General features: G+C 49.7%; 1 long non-coding RNA gene across 5 annotated transcripts; it reads right to left on the minus strand.

The window, feature by feature from the left end:
* Window positions 1–1,223: 1,223 nt before the first annotated feature.
* Window positions 1,224–15,926, minus strand: LOC134480723 (uncharacterized). Of its 5 annotated transcripts, none has more exons than XR_015631346.1 (5): window positions 15,180–15,679; window positions 9,997–10,815; window positions 8,213–8,456; window positions 2,023–2,118; window positions 1,224–1,906 (listed from the first exon to the last, which is right to left on the minus strand). It is a non-coding gene; the product is annotated as an uncharacterized LOC134480723 (long non-coding RNA). The 5 variants fall into 5 exon arrangements; XR_015631348.1 differs by having other exon boundaries at window positions 9,997–10,160; window positions 15,180–15,446; XR_015631347.1 differs by lacking the exon at window positions 9,997–10,815 and having other exon boundaries at window positions 15,180–15,431.
* Between the last annotated feature and the right edge of the window lie 1,365 nt (window positions 15,927–17,291).

The raw sequence follows: 17,291 nt of genomic DNA on the forward strand, positions 1-17,291 counted from the left end.
CTAATCACTAATGGAGAAAATACCCTACAGATGGATCTCGTGGATCTCTCTCTCTCTCTCTCTCTCTCTCTCTCTCTCTCTCTCTCTCTCTCTCTCTCTCTCTCATGACTCTAGCTTGTGTCAAGTTGACACACAAAATCAGCCAGGACAGCACCATCCCTGGCCTCTCTCCACTAAACGCCAGGAACAAACCAACTATAACAGTCAAGTGTTTCTACAGCTAGGGGGATGGCTCGGCTGACAAACAGCTGAGTTCAATCCCCAGAACTTGGGGATAGTCAGTCACAGTGGTGTACACTCAGAATCCCAGCACCGGGGAGGCAGAGACAGATGCATCTGGGAGGCTTGCTGGCAAGCCGGTCTAGCCAAAACAGCATGCTACTTGTTCTGGTGAGAGACCTTGTCTCAAACACAGGGTGGTAGGCTAGGGAAACGGTTCAGTAACAAAAGTACCTGACCGTGAATCCCTACCATCTATGAAAAAAGAAAACTAAGGGTGGAGTCTATAGCCCTGGGTGCTGGACGGTGGAGGCATTAGATCCTGGGAGCTTGCTGGCCAGAGTCTAGCTGTAGGTTTATGCTCTAGATTTATTGAGAGAGTGCCTTTCTCAGAAAATAAGGTGGAGGGCCATAGAAGATGCTTTAAGTCAACCCCTGACTGACAAGTGTGCACACATGCATACAGTGCATGCACTACACAGTCACACACACACACACATATACACACATACACACTTTTCGCATGCATATGTCTACACATACACAAAACAAGGTCTGAAGAGCAATTGAGGACACACAATGTTCACACATGCACACACAAATGTGGGCACAAACAACACATACATTCTATATCAGATATCAATATGTATTCTATGTACAATATATATCATATGCATATACACATTATACACACACACACAAACACATACACACACACACACACACACATTATACATATATATTATACTACTCCAGTTACAGGCGCTGTTCAGAGCATGCAGATCCGAAGAGACAGAGCTCAGGAGAGTGGGAAGGAGCAGAGGTTGAGTTAAGGAGTCAATGAGTCAGCTTTGAGGCACCGTCGGAGATGCTGAACGCTACTGGATTATAGATTTTCTATGGCTACTTTCATGTTACAAGACTTCACTTTGCCTTTTTTAAAAGTCCTTCCATCTCTTAAGTTTCAGTCTCTTCCTCAAGGTCCACACAGAACACCCAAGGGATTGAAAAACGGGTTCTATTCTCCCCAGAGACACACCCCAGATAAAGGAGAAAATGGAAGGGCCTGCCTCTGCTCTGCCAGTTGAGTGATTGCCACCAAAGTGGGTTTTGTGCAGCATAAAGGTCCCTCCAAGGTAAGGGACGTCGTTACCGAGGCACTAAGTGTGACCTTGTTGGTATTCTGAACGCAGCCGGGGCGGTGCTGGACGCAGAGTGAGTGAGCTGAATGAATGTGTGCACATTAAAGGCAAGCCTAGACAGGATCCTAAACACCGAGCCCCAGACCAGCCATTATCACCAGTATGATGTAAATTAGTAACGAGGCAGCTCTCCTCAGCTTCCAGGGTACCTGACACACCTGCAGGCACCTGCTTGGTCAATCCTCTCTGCAGCCTTGATTGGAACCTCGCTGCAGATGTGCGGCGGGAAACCAGAACTTTCCATAATCTGCTGTGTTCATTGCCCAACACTGGGGAACAAATCATGCCCCCCCCCAAACCTGGCAGCGGAAAGCACCATTCTTCTCAGACGGTCTCTGAAGTCTGGGCATGGCTCTACCGGGTCCCATCTCGGGGTGTCTCACAGGCTGCATGCAGATCAGGAGACAGAGTCTTTTCGGAAGGCTCAGCAGAGGACGTCCACACCCAGCTGAAGATGGTTGTTGGCAGGATTCAGTCCTGGAAGGCTGTTGGACAGAAGAGGTTCTTGTTCGCTTGGATTTTTCCATCATGGTAGTTTATTTAACTCATCAGAGCCTACAAGCAGGAACGGGGAGGATGGCTCAGTGGCTACTGCACTTACCACGTGATCAGCCGTGCTTCATGAAGACTGAAGTTTACATCCCAGAAGCCATGTAAATCCCAGGTGAGCCCAACAGCCCACCTGCAACTCCAATGCCTAAAGACAGAGACAAAGGGGTCCCGAGGCAGGCTGATGAGCTAAAGTCATTAAACAGTGAGCTCTGGGTTCAAGTGGAAGAGCCTATCTCAGCAAATGGAGTGGCGAGAGAACGCTGAAGATTCCAGACTCATCATCACTGGGCTTCTACACACATGTGCATATGACTAGACATCCCTACATTCACATGCGTGCGCGTGCACACACATACACACACACACACACACACACGAGAAAAAATAAAATTAGAAATTAACAAAATTCAAATCCATATTTAGCAAGCTGGGAAGACTCTAGAAGCTACCTATGAGGTAGGAGTTGTAATCTGACACAGCCTGGTTATAGAAGTGACACAGAGTCACCTTGTATGCCCTGTAAGTTAGAAGCAAGTCACTCAGCCAGCCCATTTTCAAAAGAGGGCTGTTACACTAGGGTATGACCCCCTGATATGGTGACCAAAGGTGTCCCCAGCTCAAAGTCCGCCTGTTACGCTTGTTAAGGGACCCCAGCTAGTAGAGAGTCCAGCTGCCTGTGCCCTGGGGGTTCTAAAAAGGGCTCAAGGTCATCTCCTTGGTTTTCACTTATCCAGGTATTTCAAGGGTGGAAAAATGGTGAAGGAAGAATTCAAGGAAGGAGAAAGCGGGGGAGGGGAGATGCCCAGAGACTGAGACAGAGAGAGGGAACGCCAAGCTCTTCCCAACCATGCACTCTGATGAAGCTGGTCCTGCCGGGCACAGCTGGATCCCCCGCTGCCTCATGGTGTCTTCATTAGAGGCGTGTGAAAATCGGCACATTTTGTTATTTTGCCTTTTTTTTTTTTTTCCATCAGAGCTGGGGACGAGCCCAGGGCCTTGCACCTGCTAGGCAAGTGCTCTGTCACTGAGCTAAATCCCCAACCCCTGAGACTCTGCCTTTTAATCGAAGGACTCTGAGCCCCTCCAGAGGAGGCTTCCTATCCTCCTCATCGTGACTATTAATAGGCTAGGAACATTTGAGCTTCCACAGCCCCAGGCTGCAGCAACTTCCAGTCTCCCTTGCCCTTCTTCATGCCTGCTACATGGCTGCCACCACAAAAGGCTGCCCTTGGACACTCCCCTAGAGGGTGGTACAATGTGGACCAGGGCATGGACTTTCTGAGCACCTGGAAGGCAGGGGTGGAGGAGCCAGCATGTCGTCACCAGACCTACTCAGGGAAAGGTCTCATCGTAGCCCTGTGTCCCAACAGAGAGTGTGCTGCCCAGCAGGTGGCCCTCGGTGGATTGGGAATAAATCAGAGGCCTTTATAGAGATGTGATGGACATTCAGTGGCCAAGTACAAGAAGGAAAGTTGGTCCCCAGTGACCTCTCACCTCCCATCAGTCTTTGACTGAGGGCAGAGGTTTCCAAGGACTCTCTTCACTGACCCCAAGATCAAAGGGTTGCTGACAATACCTGAGAGAAATAGATCTTGTGAATTTACCTTCTGCATACGCACGTATGTGTGCATGCATGTGCCTGTGTGTGTGTGTGTATGGTGTGTGTGTAGTGTGGTGTGTGTGCGTGTGCATGTGTGTGAGTGTTTGTATGAGTGTGTGTGAGTGTGTATGTGGTTGTGTGTGTGGTGTGTGTGCATATGTGTGTGAGTGTGTGTGTGAATGTGTATGTGTGTGTATGTGTATGAGTGTGTGTGAGTGTGTGTGTGGTGTGTGGTGTGTGTGTGAGTGTGTCTGAGTGTATGTGAGTGTGTGTATGTGTGTGTGAGTGTGTGTTTGTGTGGTGTGTGTGTTATGTGTGTGTGATGTGTGTGTATGTGGTGTGTGTATGTGTGTGGTGAGTGTGTGTGTGGTGTATGTGTGTGTGTGAGTGTGTGTGTGGTATGTGTGAGTGTGTGTGTACATGTGTGTGTGAGTGTGTGTTTGTGTGGTGTGTGCGTATGTGTGTGTATGTGTGTGTATGGTGTATGGTGTGTGTGTGGTGAGTGTGTGTGTGTGTGATGTGTGTGTGTGGTGTGTGTGTGTGTGTATGTTAATATGCAGAGGCAGACCACATCGGTGGGTGTTGTTCTCTAGTGCTGTCTTGTTTTTTAAGACAGAGCCTCTCACTGACCCTCAAGCTTACCAGTTCACATAGATGGACCAGCAAGTGAGCCCCAAGGATCCTCCTGTCTCAACCTCTTCCGCTGTTGGGATTCCAGGCACATCGACATATGCCTGGCTTTTATGCATGGGTTCTGAAGGACTAAAAGGTACTACCACAGTGCTGGAGACATGGCTCAATAGTTAGGAGAAGGTGCTGCTCTTGCAGAGGACCTGGAGCCATGTGGTTGGCCACATGGTAGTTTCAGAAGATCTAATAGCCTCTTCTGACCTCTGCAGGAACTAAGCACACATGGTTGTCCATGCATGCATGCAGGCAGGAAAAACACCCACACACAAAATAAAGTGAATAAATCTAATTTTAAAAAATCACATGGTATACTTTCGTGGTACTGTAGAGGTGGGACCCATACCAAAAAAAAAAAAAAAAAAAAAGATTTGATTCAAAGAAGGCTAGACCCCTGTCTCAGAGAACTGGCACAGCCTCTCTAGGTAGGCTGATAGCTACGTCATATTTATTTGCAAGCCTGGGTTACATCTTAAAGGGCATATCACACAAAGGCCATGGAGACCCCTTGGCTTCTCCCCTGGATAAGTAAGTGAATGGCTTCTGGCCCTGAGAAGGTTGGCAAAGACAGCCTGGCTGCCCTCTGCTCTCCTTCCACACTCTGTCTCCCTTTCCTCCAACCATAGCCCGCCTCCCTCTATCTCCCCAGGCCCTGCCTTTCTGTGCTAGGAGCAAAAGCAGCTTATTGAATTTTTTTGTGAGTATTTTGCATGGCGTCTGATTTACAATTCATAACCTGGATTATACCGCAAGTTCAGTCTTCCAGGGTCGGTGTAATTTAGACCTCAGAAATATTTTTGCCTTGCCTTCAATTCCCCTAACATCCGAGGGAGGGGGGAAATGGAGCCCACCCCTGGGGGTTTAGTGTTTGGAGGGGGTGAGGGACCAGAATACAGGGAGGGATGCTTGGGGGTGGGGGGAAAGAGGATCAGAGACAATAGAGAGGTAAAGAGAAAATGCTAAACCCCACCCAGCAGAGGCAACAAGAATATGCATGAGAAATGGGAGGACAGGAAAAGCAGAGTGACGAGGGGCTCCCATCACCCATGCCTCCCCAATGGACTCTACTGTCCACAGGTATCAGCTTATCTGTGTGGTACTACCTGGAGATTGATCACCCCACCTTGCCCTGTGCCTTCTGGGGATATGCACGAATCCCTGAACTGCCTTTTGGAAATAGTTTTATCGAGATAACACTAGAGTCTCCTGTAATTTTTAAGTGCATGATGCAGAAGCTTATGGGCTACCAGCTCAGTCTGTCTTTTCCTGCATCCTACGGGATCACCCGTGGTCTGTTTCTGGAGGGTGCCAGAGATTTCCACTGATTCGGACTTAAAGTAATAAATGTTGGTTCTCCAACAGTTCTGGAGAGGGGTGGGTCAGTGAAAGAGGGAGAGAAGAGAGAGAAAGAGGAGAGAGAGAAAGAGAGAGGGTGAAAATGAGAAAGAAGGAAGGAAAGAAAGAGGGAAAGAGAGACGGAGACAGACAGACGGACAGACAGACGGATGGACAGACAGGGTGGAAATTCAGCAGAATGCTCCCTGGGCGTGTCAAGTCCCTGAGTTTGATCCCGGAACCACAGGTAGTAAAAGGCACCGAATCATTAGGTTTAGGGTGTGCCCTAAACCCAGAAGGAACTCATTTTGCAATCCTTAACTTGGCTACATCTGCAAGGATTTGAGAGGCTGAGACAAGAGAGTTCTACAAGCAAATGAAACTCAAGACGGATGATCAAAATGTGAATGCTTCACTCCTTCTTTAAAAGGGGAACAAGAATACCCTTGGCAGGGAAGAGAGAGGCAAAGATTAAAACAGAGACTGAAGGAACACCTATTCAGAGCCTGTCCCACATGTGGCCCATACATATACAGCCACCCAATTAGACAAGATGGATGAAGCAAAGAAGTGCAGGCCGACAGGAGCCGGATGTAGATCGCTCCTGAGAGACACAGCCAGAATACAGCAAATACAGAGGCGAATGCCAGCAGCAAACCACTGAACTGAGAATAGGACCCCGTTGAAGGAATCAGAGAAAGAACTGGAAGAGCTTGAAGGGGCTCGAGACCCCTTATGAACAACAATGCCAAGCAACCAGAGCTTCCAGGGACTAAGCCACTACCTAAAGACTATACATGGACTGACCCTGGACTCTGACCTCATAGGTAGCAATGAATATCCTAGTAAGAGCACCAGTGGAAGGGGAAGCCCTGGGTCCTGCTAAGACTGAAACCCCAGTGAACTAGATTGTTGGGGGGAGGGCGGCAATGGGGGGAGGGTTGGGAAGGGAACACCCATAAGGAAGGGGAGGGGGGAGGGGGATGTTTGCCCGGAAACCGGGAAAGGGAATAACACTCGAAATGTATATAAGAAATACTCAAGTTAATTAAAAAAAAAGAGAGAGAGTTCTAGAAGCCTGAAGCGAACCTGTGCCACCTTGGGACCCCCAGGCTAGCCTGGGATACAGAGTGAGATTGTCTCAAAAAAGAAAAAAAAGGTGCATAAGTAATAAATCCAAGTCTACTCATAGGTGCCAGAGAGTACATCCTTTTGCATATTGGAGGCACCACTTAACCCCCTGCCTCCCTCTTGTCCCCCACCCCTACCCCAGCCCTGGAAACCATTAATCTGTTTTCCACATCTATAGATTTGCCTGGTATGGACGTTCCTAGGAATGGGGCCCTGTGATCTATGGTTCACTGTGATTGGCTTCTTTTATTTAGCATCGGATAGTCAAGGTCAGGCTATGTGAAGCCTATCAGTACCTCTCTTGACTGCTCTTCATTATCAATATGGATACCCTGTGTCTTCATGGTCCTGTGTCAGTTGCTGTATACATGGGCTATTTCTGTTTCTTGAGCTATTCCGAACAATGTCACCCTAAAAAAAAGTCACTGAGCAACCCCTAGCAACATCTACTGTTAGAGAAAGATCAAGACACTCATATTTGCTTTCCTTAAAGCCCAAGGTCAAAGTGTATACAGTAGCCAGCTCCAAAAGGTCAAAGTGTATACAGTAGCCAGTTCCCAAAGGTCAAAGTGTACACAGTAGCCAGTTCCCAAAGGTCAAAGTGTATACAGTAGCCAGTTCCCAAAGGTCCAAGTGTACACAGTAACCAGTTCCCAAAGGTCAAAGTGTACACAGTAGCCAGCTCCCAAAGGTCAAAGTGTATACAGTAGCCAGCTCCCAAATGGTTCCTAGTGCTCTCCTACCTCCAGCCTGCTGTTCTGCCTACCCTGTGATCTCTTCCTTTGAGTGTGGGTGGCCATGACTTCCTGACTTCCTCCTAATTAATAGAGGTGGTAAAAGGGACAGAATGTCATCACTCTCATGATCAAGCTACAAAGCACTTGACCTGCTCACTTAATAAAACAAGCTGCCCTGCTGTACACTGCCCTGTGGAAAAACTCTTGTCCCGAAGAACTGAGAGCAGACTGCAGCCAACAGCCCCATCAGTGCTGAGATCTTTCAGAAACCACATGAGCATAGAGTTAACCCTTCCCCAGCCACAACTGAACAGTAGCTTTTGGCCCCAGCATGCAGCCCTGTGAGTGAGGCTCGGCTGCTGGGCTTCCTAATCTGCACTCTCAAGTAACAGTGTGTACACTGGTTTAAGCCTCTAAATTTTAGGGCATGTGCTATACACCTGTGAATAATTTATACAGAGAGGACAAAAGAGAAGATAATCTTGGGAGTCCCACGTTACTGGGATATGAGGTGGGGGGGCAATATTATTGGAAAGTGTTACTCATGTCGAGTGAACTGGGGTTTGGGGTCTGGGGTCTGGGTGTGGACATTACAAGCTCACATTCCATGAACTGTTCTGGTTTCCCCCACTGGGGTGGAGGAAAGGTGCAAGGTGACCAGGGAGTGGGGGTAAATGAAGTAGAGCAAGCATCGGTGAACGAGCCCTTACAGCCTGCTGCACACCGGATCAAGCGTTTATTGACATTACCTTTGTCTCAGTCTTCTCAGAACCGGCTCATGAGGTCGGTCTTCTTCTCCCTGCTGAGAGACACAGAAGCAGGACAGAGAACTTCCACAGAGAGGTTTCCCTCTCTCCAGTGTCCATGCCCACATCACGCAGGGCAAAGCGTGCGTGGAAGTAGAGCAGAGGGATGAAAATCCAAGGCCGCTTGATTCAGGTAGGTCTGCTGTGCGTCTTGCTTCTGCGGCTCACCGTGCCCTCTGCTCCCATCCTGGGGAGAAAGGAAGAAGCTTTTTCTTTGCCTCAGAACAAAGAAGCTAAGAAAGAAAACTGTCAAGGACTTCTGGTCTGGAAAGATGAGGGCCAAATGGGAGGAGTTGTGTTTGCCGACACTGAGGTGGAAATGGTGATGGGGTAGTGGTGAATGGTGGTGGCTGTGGTACAATGGTAATAGTGGTGGTGCTGGTGATGGTAATGGTGGAGGTGGTGATGGTTATGGTGATGGAGGTGGTGGTGGTGGTGGTCATGGTGGTGGTGGTGGTGGTGGTAATGGTGGTGCTGGTGATGGTGGTGATGGTGGTGGTGGTCATGGTGGTGCTGGTGATGGTGGTGATGGTGGTGGTTGTTGTGGTGGTGGTAATGGTGGTGGTCATGGTGGTGGTAGGAGATTGTAGTGATGTGCATGGTAGTGACAGGAGTGATATGGGGACAGCAGCAACAACGGTTGTCATGGTATCAGTTTAGATCCTCTGAAGAAAGGAAAGGCCTCCTCTCAAAAGTCTCACCAAGTCCAGCTCACTCTTGTAAGTTAGCTCCATTGGGAGGATATGGGTAACATGCGGCATCTGTTGAATCAAGCTGGTCACATGAGACCCTCCAAATCCAGACTCTTCTAATGCCCATGAATCTGAAGCCTTTGGTACTTGCCTTCCTTCTGCACGGCTGTCCTAAACCAGTTCACTAAAGGCCTCATTACAGTTCTAGTTCAATGCCCCATGGCAAGATGGCATTCATGAGTTCAACATACCATCCCCAAGGCTCAGAGGGCCTGGTCTGAGTTAGGCCTACCATTCGCAGACAAGAAAATCATTTAGCATGTCCTCACTGACGCTTTTGGAAAGGTGCATGCTAGGCTAGGAGCTGGATTGGAGCGCCCCCAAAAGGATGGGGCTTCAGGGACCTTCTGTCCCCAGAGACACTACATCACAACCACATTATTTAAAAGTAGAGGGAGGTTGGTTGCTGGGAAGGCCTTCGCTGTGGCATGGGGGAAAATAAGCAAATTTCATTTTGGTACTATGATCAAAAGTAATAGCTAATATTTCAGATGGCTTGTGCTGTGCCAGTTTAAAATTTTGCTTGAGGGGTTGGGGATTTAGCTCAGTGGTAGAGCGCTTGCCTAGGAAGCGCAAGGCCCTGGGTTCGGTCCCCAGCTCCGGAAAAAAAAAAAGAAAAAAAAAAAAAGAACAAAAAAAAATTTTGCTTGAATTTGCTCATTTGAAATCATACCGACTCTACAGCCATGTGTTATCACCATCACCACCATCACCACCATCACCACCACCACCACCACCATCACCACCATCATCATCATCACCACCACCACCATCACCACCAACATCATCATCATCATCATCATCATCATCATCATCATCATCTTATGAGAGGAAAATGAAGACACTGAAGTATGTTTCCCATAGCTACGGGGCGAGTTATTAAGTGACAGAACTGGGAAAACACCAACTCTGGAGGCTCCTGTCCACTGGTGCACACAACCAAGCTTTCTAAGGATCTGGTCCTGCCTTTCCTACCTTCCCATCAGCCATGGAGTTCTCCCATCAGCCATCTCTTTCAGCAATGGCTCCAGCCTCTGTGGCAGGTGGGGAGTCAGGGTCTTGGTAGAAAGTCTTAACACGCTCCATCATCATGCTTTGGAGGTCTTAATGAAAAGACCATTGGTGATTCTGAAACAAAGCTGGAGATCCAGGGAATGGAGAAGACAGGCAAGGAAGGCTAAGCAAGAAAGGGAAGCCAGTAGCCCCTAGGGCTGAAGGGGAGGCAGGAGATGCTTTGAAACAAGGCAAAGGCTCACTGACCATCACTGCTGCCCACCTCCTGGCAGGGAGAGAGCCAGGATCAAACCCATTGAGCCCTCCTCCCTGTCCCGGTCTTGCTAGGTAGAGCCAAGGTCAAAAGGCTCAGATGTATCCCTCAGAGGCTGGCCCCAGCCAATCATGGAAAAAGGGGAAGTTCAAGGGGATTCAAGAGCCTGAGGGAGGTGAGGGTTACAGGCTCCTGGGTGGCAGACCCTGGTTGACTGAAGTCTTCCCAAGTCCACTGCTGAGGCCCAAGTCACAGCAAGGCATTAGGCGGTGCGTGCGGGTTGTTCTGGAATGATCATCTGAGAGGCTGCCAGCAGTCTCCTCGGCGTTTTTATAATGGGATTTTAATTCATTCCCCCATCGCCCTGCTGAGCTGAGAAGCGCTCCTGTTTGTCTACTTCTTGTTAAGATGCTGCTTGAAACCGGAAACAGGAGGCAAGCCCTCGGGTCCGGTGGCCTCAGCGAGACCCATTCACACTGCCCTCCTTCAGGTACCCCCAGAAGGGGCTCCAAAGGTCCTGATCCTACCTATGACCAGAGAGGAGAAAGGTTTGCAGCTTCAGCACACTGTCCAGCCTCCCCCAAACCCAAGAAATGACCATCCACCAGGACATGAGCAGTAGCACCCAGCTGAACCCAATTTAACATCCCTCCCGTTCTCCCTATCTAGACGCAGCTCTAACATCTGCCCAGCTATTAGGGCCAGAAGCTTGGACCCCTGCTAACCTCTCTTCCTCTCCCACCCACTACATCCAGCCATCAAGCTGGTGAGTTCCCCTCCCCCAATCTCCCAGGGACCTGACCCCAGGTCTACATGCAGCCTTGCAACATGCCGGGCTGGTTTTTCGCCTCTTTGAACACTCCACTCCAGTCCACGGGCAATTCTCTCTAGACGAGGGGAAGCATGTCTGTCTGTAAATTGGAGCTTCAACTGTGTTTTTGTAAATTGAATCCCAGCATGCCACTGGCTTCCTGAAGCTCTCTCTGAGATTGGCTCCCAAGTGAATCCTAATGTTTTAACCTTCTCTCAAGAAAAGAGAGTCTAGGATTTTCCAAAAACGCATTTTGTACTAACCCTCTCATGGTTACGATCAGTTTTTTTTTTCCCCCTGCTGCTTATCTCTAACTGCTGCTCATGTGTTAACCGATCTCCTCTGAGGTTCCTGGGGTTCCCAAGGTGGCACTGGTCATGATGGCTCTGCCATCTACTCTCCACGTATCCCCTAAGTTCATCTATCCATTCTTTCTTTCTCCTCCAGGCGATGCTGTTCTCTGCCTTTTAAACCAGGCATGGGCAGTCCAGGGCACTAGTCTTTGTTTCTGGCTGAGGCTATGGTTCCGTTGACTTTCTCCTGGCCCAGGTCCCTCTGTTCCTTTCCCATGGCCCTTTAGACTTAAGGATGGGACGACTCCCACTTTATTGTCCCTTGGATCCTATACAACCTGCTTTGGGTCTCTTAACTCTACTCACAGGTCTATAAATGTCCTCTTCATTAAACAGCCTTGGCTGGGATGAGGGATGACTCAGGGTGGAAGGGCACTTGCTGAGCATGCCTGAGGACCAGCATTATGTAAAAAAGCTAGGCATATAATCCTGACGCCACGAGAGATGGAGGCAGACTGGGTGCTAGCTTGACTGGCTACTAGCCTTGCTCCAGATTCGGTGAGAGACCCTGCCTCAAAGTGTGTAAGAGTGATGGCACAGGATACCTGATGTCATGCTCTGGCCTCTGCACATGCAGGCACTAGCATACACACACACACACACACACACACACACACACACACAAATGTCGCCGGTCTGAACCCTTGGAGGGTACCATCTGCTGCCCGCAGGGCCTTGCCTGACTTGATGACAGCCACAATAATTATGTTGCCACCCTCAAGCTCTAAACTTTGCCTTTGGCCCTTTTCTAGGACCTTGACTGACTCAATTGTACCGCAGGAGAAGGTGACCAAATCTTCAAGGGAAGCAAGGAGACCATAAGAGCTGTGTACCCCCGGGGCAGGCTTTCTGGGGCTCTGTGCTGCTGATATCAGAGGCTGGGTTATTCTCAGGGTGAGGGAGCGTCCCTGTGGGATGCTCCTCAACGTGGAGCAGCATCAGGAGGACCACTTCCTGCCAAGTGTCTCCCGGCGGGGTCAGAGCTGTCCTTGATTGAGAATCCTACCCTCCAAGGTGATGGGTGTGAGCTGAGTGCCAATCAAGGTTTGCCTCTCAAAGAGGGCGAGGGGACGAGCAACAGAACAGGGACACAGGCAAGAAGTCCTTGCAGGGCAAAGAGATGGCTGACAGCTCACTCTTTGTCCTTTCAACATTGACAAACAGGTGCAGACTTGGTGAAGCCTACCCTTCATCTTGTCTGCTTGACATGTGACAGACAGCCACAGGCTTTGGGGAAGCAGACCCTCACCCTCAGCATGACACCTTGCCTAGCTGTGGTGCTTGAGCAGAGTGTCTAAATAATTGGTCCCTCCTGCCCCCTCCTGTCTCCTCTTGTTCCATCCTCCTCCCTCCCCCAACCCCCTCCTGACCCCTAGCCCCCCCTGACCCCTAGCCCCCTCCTTTCCCCTAGCCCCCTCCTGGCCCCCTCCTGGCCCCCTCCTGACCCCTGGACCTCTCCTAGCCCCCTCCTCACCCCCACCCCCTCCTGGCCACCACTTTTGGACCCCCTCCTCAACCCCTACCCCCTCCTGGCCCCCTCCTGGGTCCCTCAGCCCCCTCCTGACCCTTACCAACATTCCCTTTATCACATCCCTTCCCTGCCTTGAAATGATTTGGGGAAGCAGCTGGTGGCAGGGGACTACAGCTGCCGCTAAGTTATCCAAACGATTTATCTTAAGATTCATGCAGAATTCATTGTGTGGGGACCAGGGTGGGTTACGCTTTAATATTCATGCAGATTTGGAAGAAATGTTAATCACGGGTTTGGGTAATTTGCACTTTTGCTTAATTCTCCTCCTCCAGGGCTGTATTGGCCGGCCCCCCAACCCCTTCTCTCCTCCTCCCCTTCAGAGTCCTGAATTTCTTCCAGCCCGTTGTGCAAGCTGGGGTGGGCTCAAAGGCTTCCTGAGTGCTCATCCGCCGTCTCCCCCTGCCGAGCTAGTCCCACAATGCCTTTGAGTGGGAGAGAGGAGGTGCCCGGTGGGCAGCCATGAGAAAGAGCTGGGAGCCCCAGGGACATCTTGACAAGAAATAGATAACAGACTCTAGCAACCAGATATGTGCAAATTAGCATTGATTAGTCTCAAATTAACAGCTTGGGCATTTCAAACCCCAAACAAGGCCCGGGTTCTGTTCTGATCTCTCCCAGGCTTCCTTGCACAGCTCCACCCCCTGAAGCTTCCCCTCTCCAAACTGACAGCTGTCTGGACCTGAGGTAGGAAAGGCAGGTGTGTTGCCAGAGAAGACCAAGGAGGCTTCATTCACCCAGCTCTTCTTATCATTTACCATCCCCTCTTTTTGCCTCACTTCTTAAGGCAGAGAACTTTTTTTTTCATGAGTCTGACTACTCAGGGTTGTTCAAGAAGAGATCTCTCTTCCCAGCTCTAGGTAGGACCATTCTTATATGGGAAATGGATGAGGGGAGGGGGAAGAATTCCTTAAGCACATGAGGTCACACCCAGGGAGCAGATCTGTCCCTCCCTCAAAGGTGAGGAGGGAACAGCTTGAGAAATCCCCCAGGGTGGATCTGGAAATCTGGGGATATCCAGAAGAGTACCGGAAATGGCCCCATTTTACACAGAGAGAAAGCCAGCGCGCATGTTCTCCCAGCTAGCTTGTGGCAGAGCGAGACCTCCTGAGCTGGATGGGGGGTTGCAGCCTTAAGAGCCAGAAGAGGCTTCTCTGAGCATGCAAAAGAAGAGCCATTTATACCCATGACCGCAGGGGTGAAGAAAGGCTGGAAGAGAAAGGGTGAGAACTCAGAAGCCAGCGAACAGACTGCCGTTTCCACCAGGGCTGGAGGAACAAGGACAAAAGTGTGTTTTCAAAGTTGGGTCTCTAGAGCCAAAGAAACACAGGTCCTGCAACCTCCCACCAGGTCTTCTTACCCAGAACGAGGACAAGCTCCCTTCCGGGGTCAGCCCTGGGATACTGAGCAGAGTATGGGGAACTTTAAAAGTGTGTGAGAGAACGGACAGACCAGAGTAGAGGTTTTCAGCCCAGACGTTGTCCCTTACTGACCTCCAACCTTTGCTGGGGTTCACCCCACAGGAGGGCCTGAGGTACCTGGCCCACACACCAGCAACCATGCAAAGCACATAGCTGGATTGACAGAAAGAAGAGAGGGGGCGGGGTGGGAGGTGAGGAAAGGTGAGCGCAACTACCTTCCTAGTTGGCTCTCTGTCCCTCCAGCCTCTCCCTCCTCCCTGCCTGGATCTGTTTCACCTTCCAACCCCAGCAGCCACTGTGACCCCTGCCACTGCCTGTCAGCTCCCTCCCCCACCATGCAGCTGTCTCTGCCTGAGATCAGAATAATAACCAGGACGCTACAGACATGGAGAGCCAGATGGCCACCCCTTCCCTTGCCACCCCCGTATTGGCAAAGGTTAGGTACCCAGACCCAGCAGCGCATGCACACACTTGCATACACACCGCACAGACACACACATCGAGGTGCTCTGGAACTGAAGCCCCCTGGGAAGGCTGTTGACCACACTAAGTTAAAAATGCAGAGTGGGTGTGGTTACCATGAAGGTAGCACTAAGAAGAGCTCCTGTGTCCAGTGGCGGAGGTCACAAGCACCCAGAGTTCACCCTTCCTCGAGGAAACATTGAACGGTGAACTTGTGGCAAGCACGGAACTGTGGGCCTCAGTGGTGACATCCCCCCTCTCACCACCCCCCGGATGGTTGACTTTTAACTATTAACTCCTCACAACAAAGACTCACCTGGGGATGAAGTCTCATCTGAGAAGAATTATCTAGGTCAGTTTTGTTTGTGGCTTTGTCCGTAGAGGATCATCTTGATTGTTCATTGAGCCAGCCCCACTGAGTGTGGACCCATCCCCTGGTTTAGGGTTCTGGCCAGTGTGAAAAGTACTGAGAGCTAGCTGAGTAGCAAGCAGGCAAAGATTCCTGTGTCTATTCCCCCCCTGCTCAGCCATGGACAGGACGGTTTAAGTTCCTTGACTTCCCTCAAATAACAGAGAGCATGGAATCATAAGCTGGTTAACCACTCCCCACTCCCCACTCCCCACTCCCCAGCTACCCCCCCCCCCCGCGCCCCTGCCTGCCACCACTTTTTTGTCATGTTGTCACAGCAACAAAAGTGAAACTAGAACACAGAGCTCTGGGATGCAGAGGTCACTCAAGGACAGATGGTAAAGTCACCAGGAGAGGTGACCGGGAGCTGGCATGATCCTTGGCACACAGTAGCAGGGTTTCTGTCTGCCTAACATGCTGTCCCTTCTTCCAGCTCTTTCAGGCGCCCCTCAGACACTGTGTGGGGTTCAGTCACAGTGACCTGAACAGTCACTCCTTCTTTACAGACATGACCCCATGGCATCTAGTCTTGGCTGTCAACTTGACGACATCTGGAATTAACGAGAATGGCTCGGCACACCTGTAAGGGATTTTTCACTCGAAGTGGGAAGACACACTTCTAACCCAGATCTTTAAGGTGGGAAGATCTGCCTTAAGTCTGGACCACACCTGCTGCCAGCCTATTAAAGGAGAGGAAGAAGGAAGTTTTCTCCTTTTGCCTGCTTGCTCTTGCTCTCCCTCTCACTAGCAAGCCCATTCCTTCACCAGCATCAGAGCCTACTCATTCAGGATTCTGGCATATACTGAAGAGCAGCTCAGGCATCCAGCCTCGTGTACTGAACCACTGGGTCCTTGAACCTATGGTTCGTAGGCAGCTCTTGAGAGTTTTGGGCGCTGCTTCTAGGAATTCAGCATTTGTCACTGGGCTTGGACAAGGAAGCAGGCTCAGAGAACATCAGAAACAGTGAGAGTGGGGCTCTGTTTACTGCTCTGCTGAATGACTTCCTTACGTGATGATCCCTTTGCTTACTACTTTACTCGATTACCATCTTGTGAGATCTCCTTGTTTACACCTTGCTTGATCACCTTGTCTTTGATCTAAGAACTGACCTTGTTTTTTAGATGTACCTAGAATGATATAAAAGCAGGCTGGAGAGAAATACAGCAGCTTCAGCCCCAGTACGGGCTGGAGTCATGTTATAATCTTAACTAATTGTGTTCCTTCCTGTTCAATCCTCATTTGCTTCCTTGAGATCCTGTTAATTGATGGAGCTGGCTTGGTCAGGCAGCCATTGTTGGGCTAGCTGGACCACAGCCTGTAAGCCATTCTAATAAATCCCCTTTATATATAGAGAGAGTCGTTCTATAAGTTCTGTTCCTCTAGAACATCTTGACTAATACCACGTTCCAGGGGACACAATGACAGTCTGTGTGATCAAGAGACCACAGTCATGATGCTGTGGTCTCTGGTCAGAATGCTTGGCTCAGAGGTGGATTGTGGTCCAAGCCAGCCAAGCAGAGTCTTTTCTGGGTCAGCTCTGCTATGAAAAAAAAAATCACACTTTAGAGAGTTCAACAGCTGTAATAAATGTGGATAAAGGCACCAATAGCGAGAGAGGCTGTTGGGGCGGATAATGAGAACTCAATTTTATACACAATTTAGCTGTCAGCCCAGAGTCTGGCTTCTTAAAAAGGGAAGTCTTTAAAGATCCACGGAGGGGTCATCGAGATGGCTCAGTGGGTAAAGGCATTTGACACCAAGTTTGGAAACCTGAGTGCGATCCCTGAGACCCAATGTGGTAGGAGAAAACCAACTCCCCCAAGTTGTCCTCTGACTTTCAGAAGCGTGCTATAGCATGCGCTTCTCCCCTCATCTACAAGAAATAAATAAAAATTAGGGGAAATCCCCACAAGACTGTTATAAATGTTTTAAGAGGAAGAAATGGGTATATATTTAATATTAAATATTTCTGGGTATGAGGTTGAGATGCTGAGAGTTTCAATTTGCAAATTCACAGC

This window comes from Rattus norvegicus, chromosome 10, assembly GCF_021556685.1.
Source record: "Rattus norvegicus strain SHRSP/BbbUtx chromosome 10, alternate assembly SHRSP_T2T, whole genome shotgun sequence".
Taxonomy (NCBI): domain Eukaryota; kingdom Metazoa; phylum Chordata; class Mammalia; order Rodentia; family Muridae; genus Rattus; species Rattus norvegicus.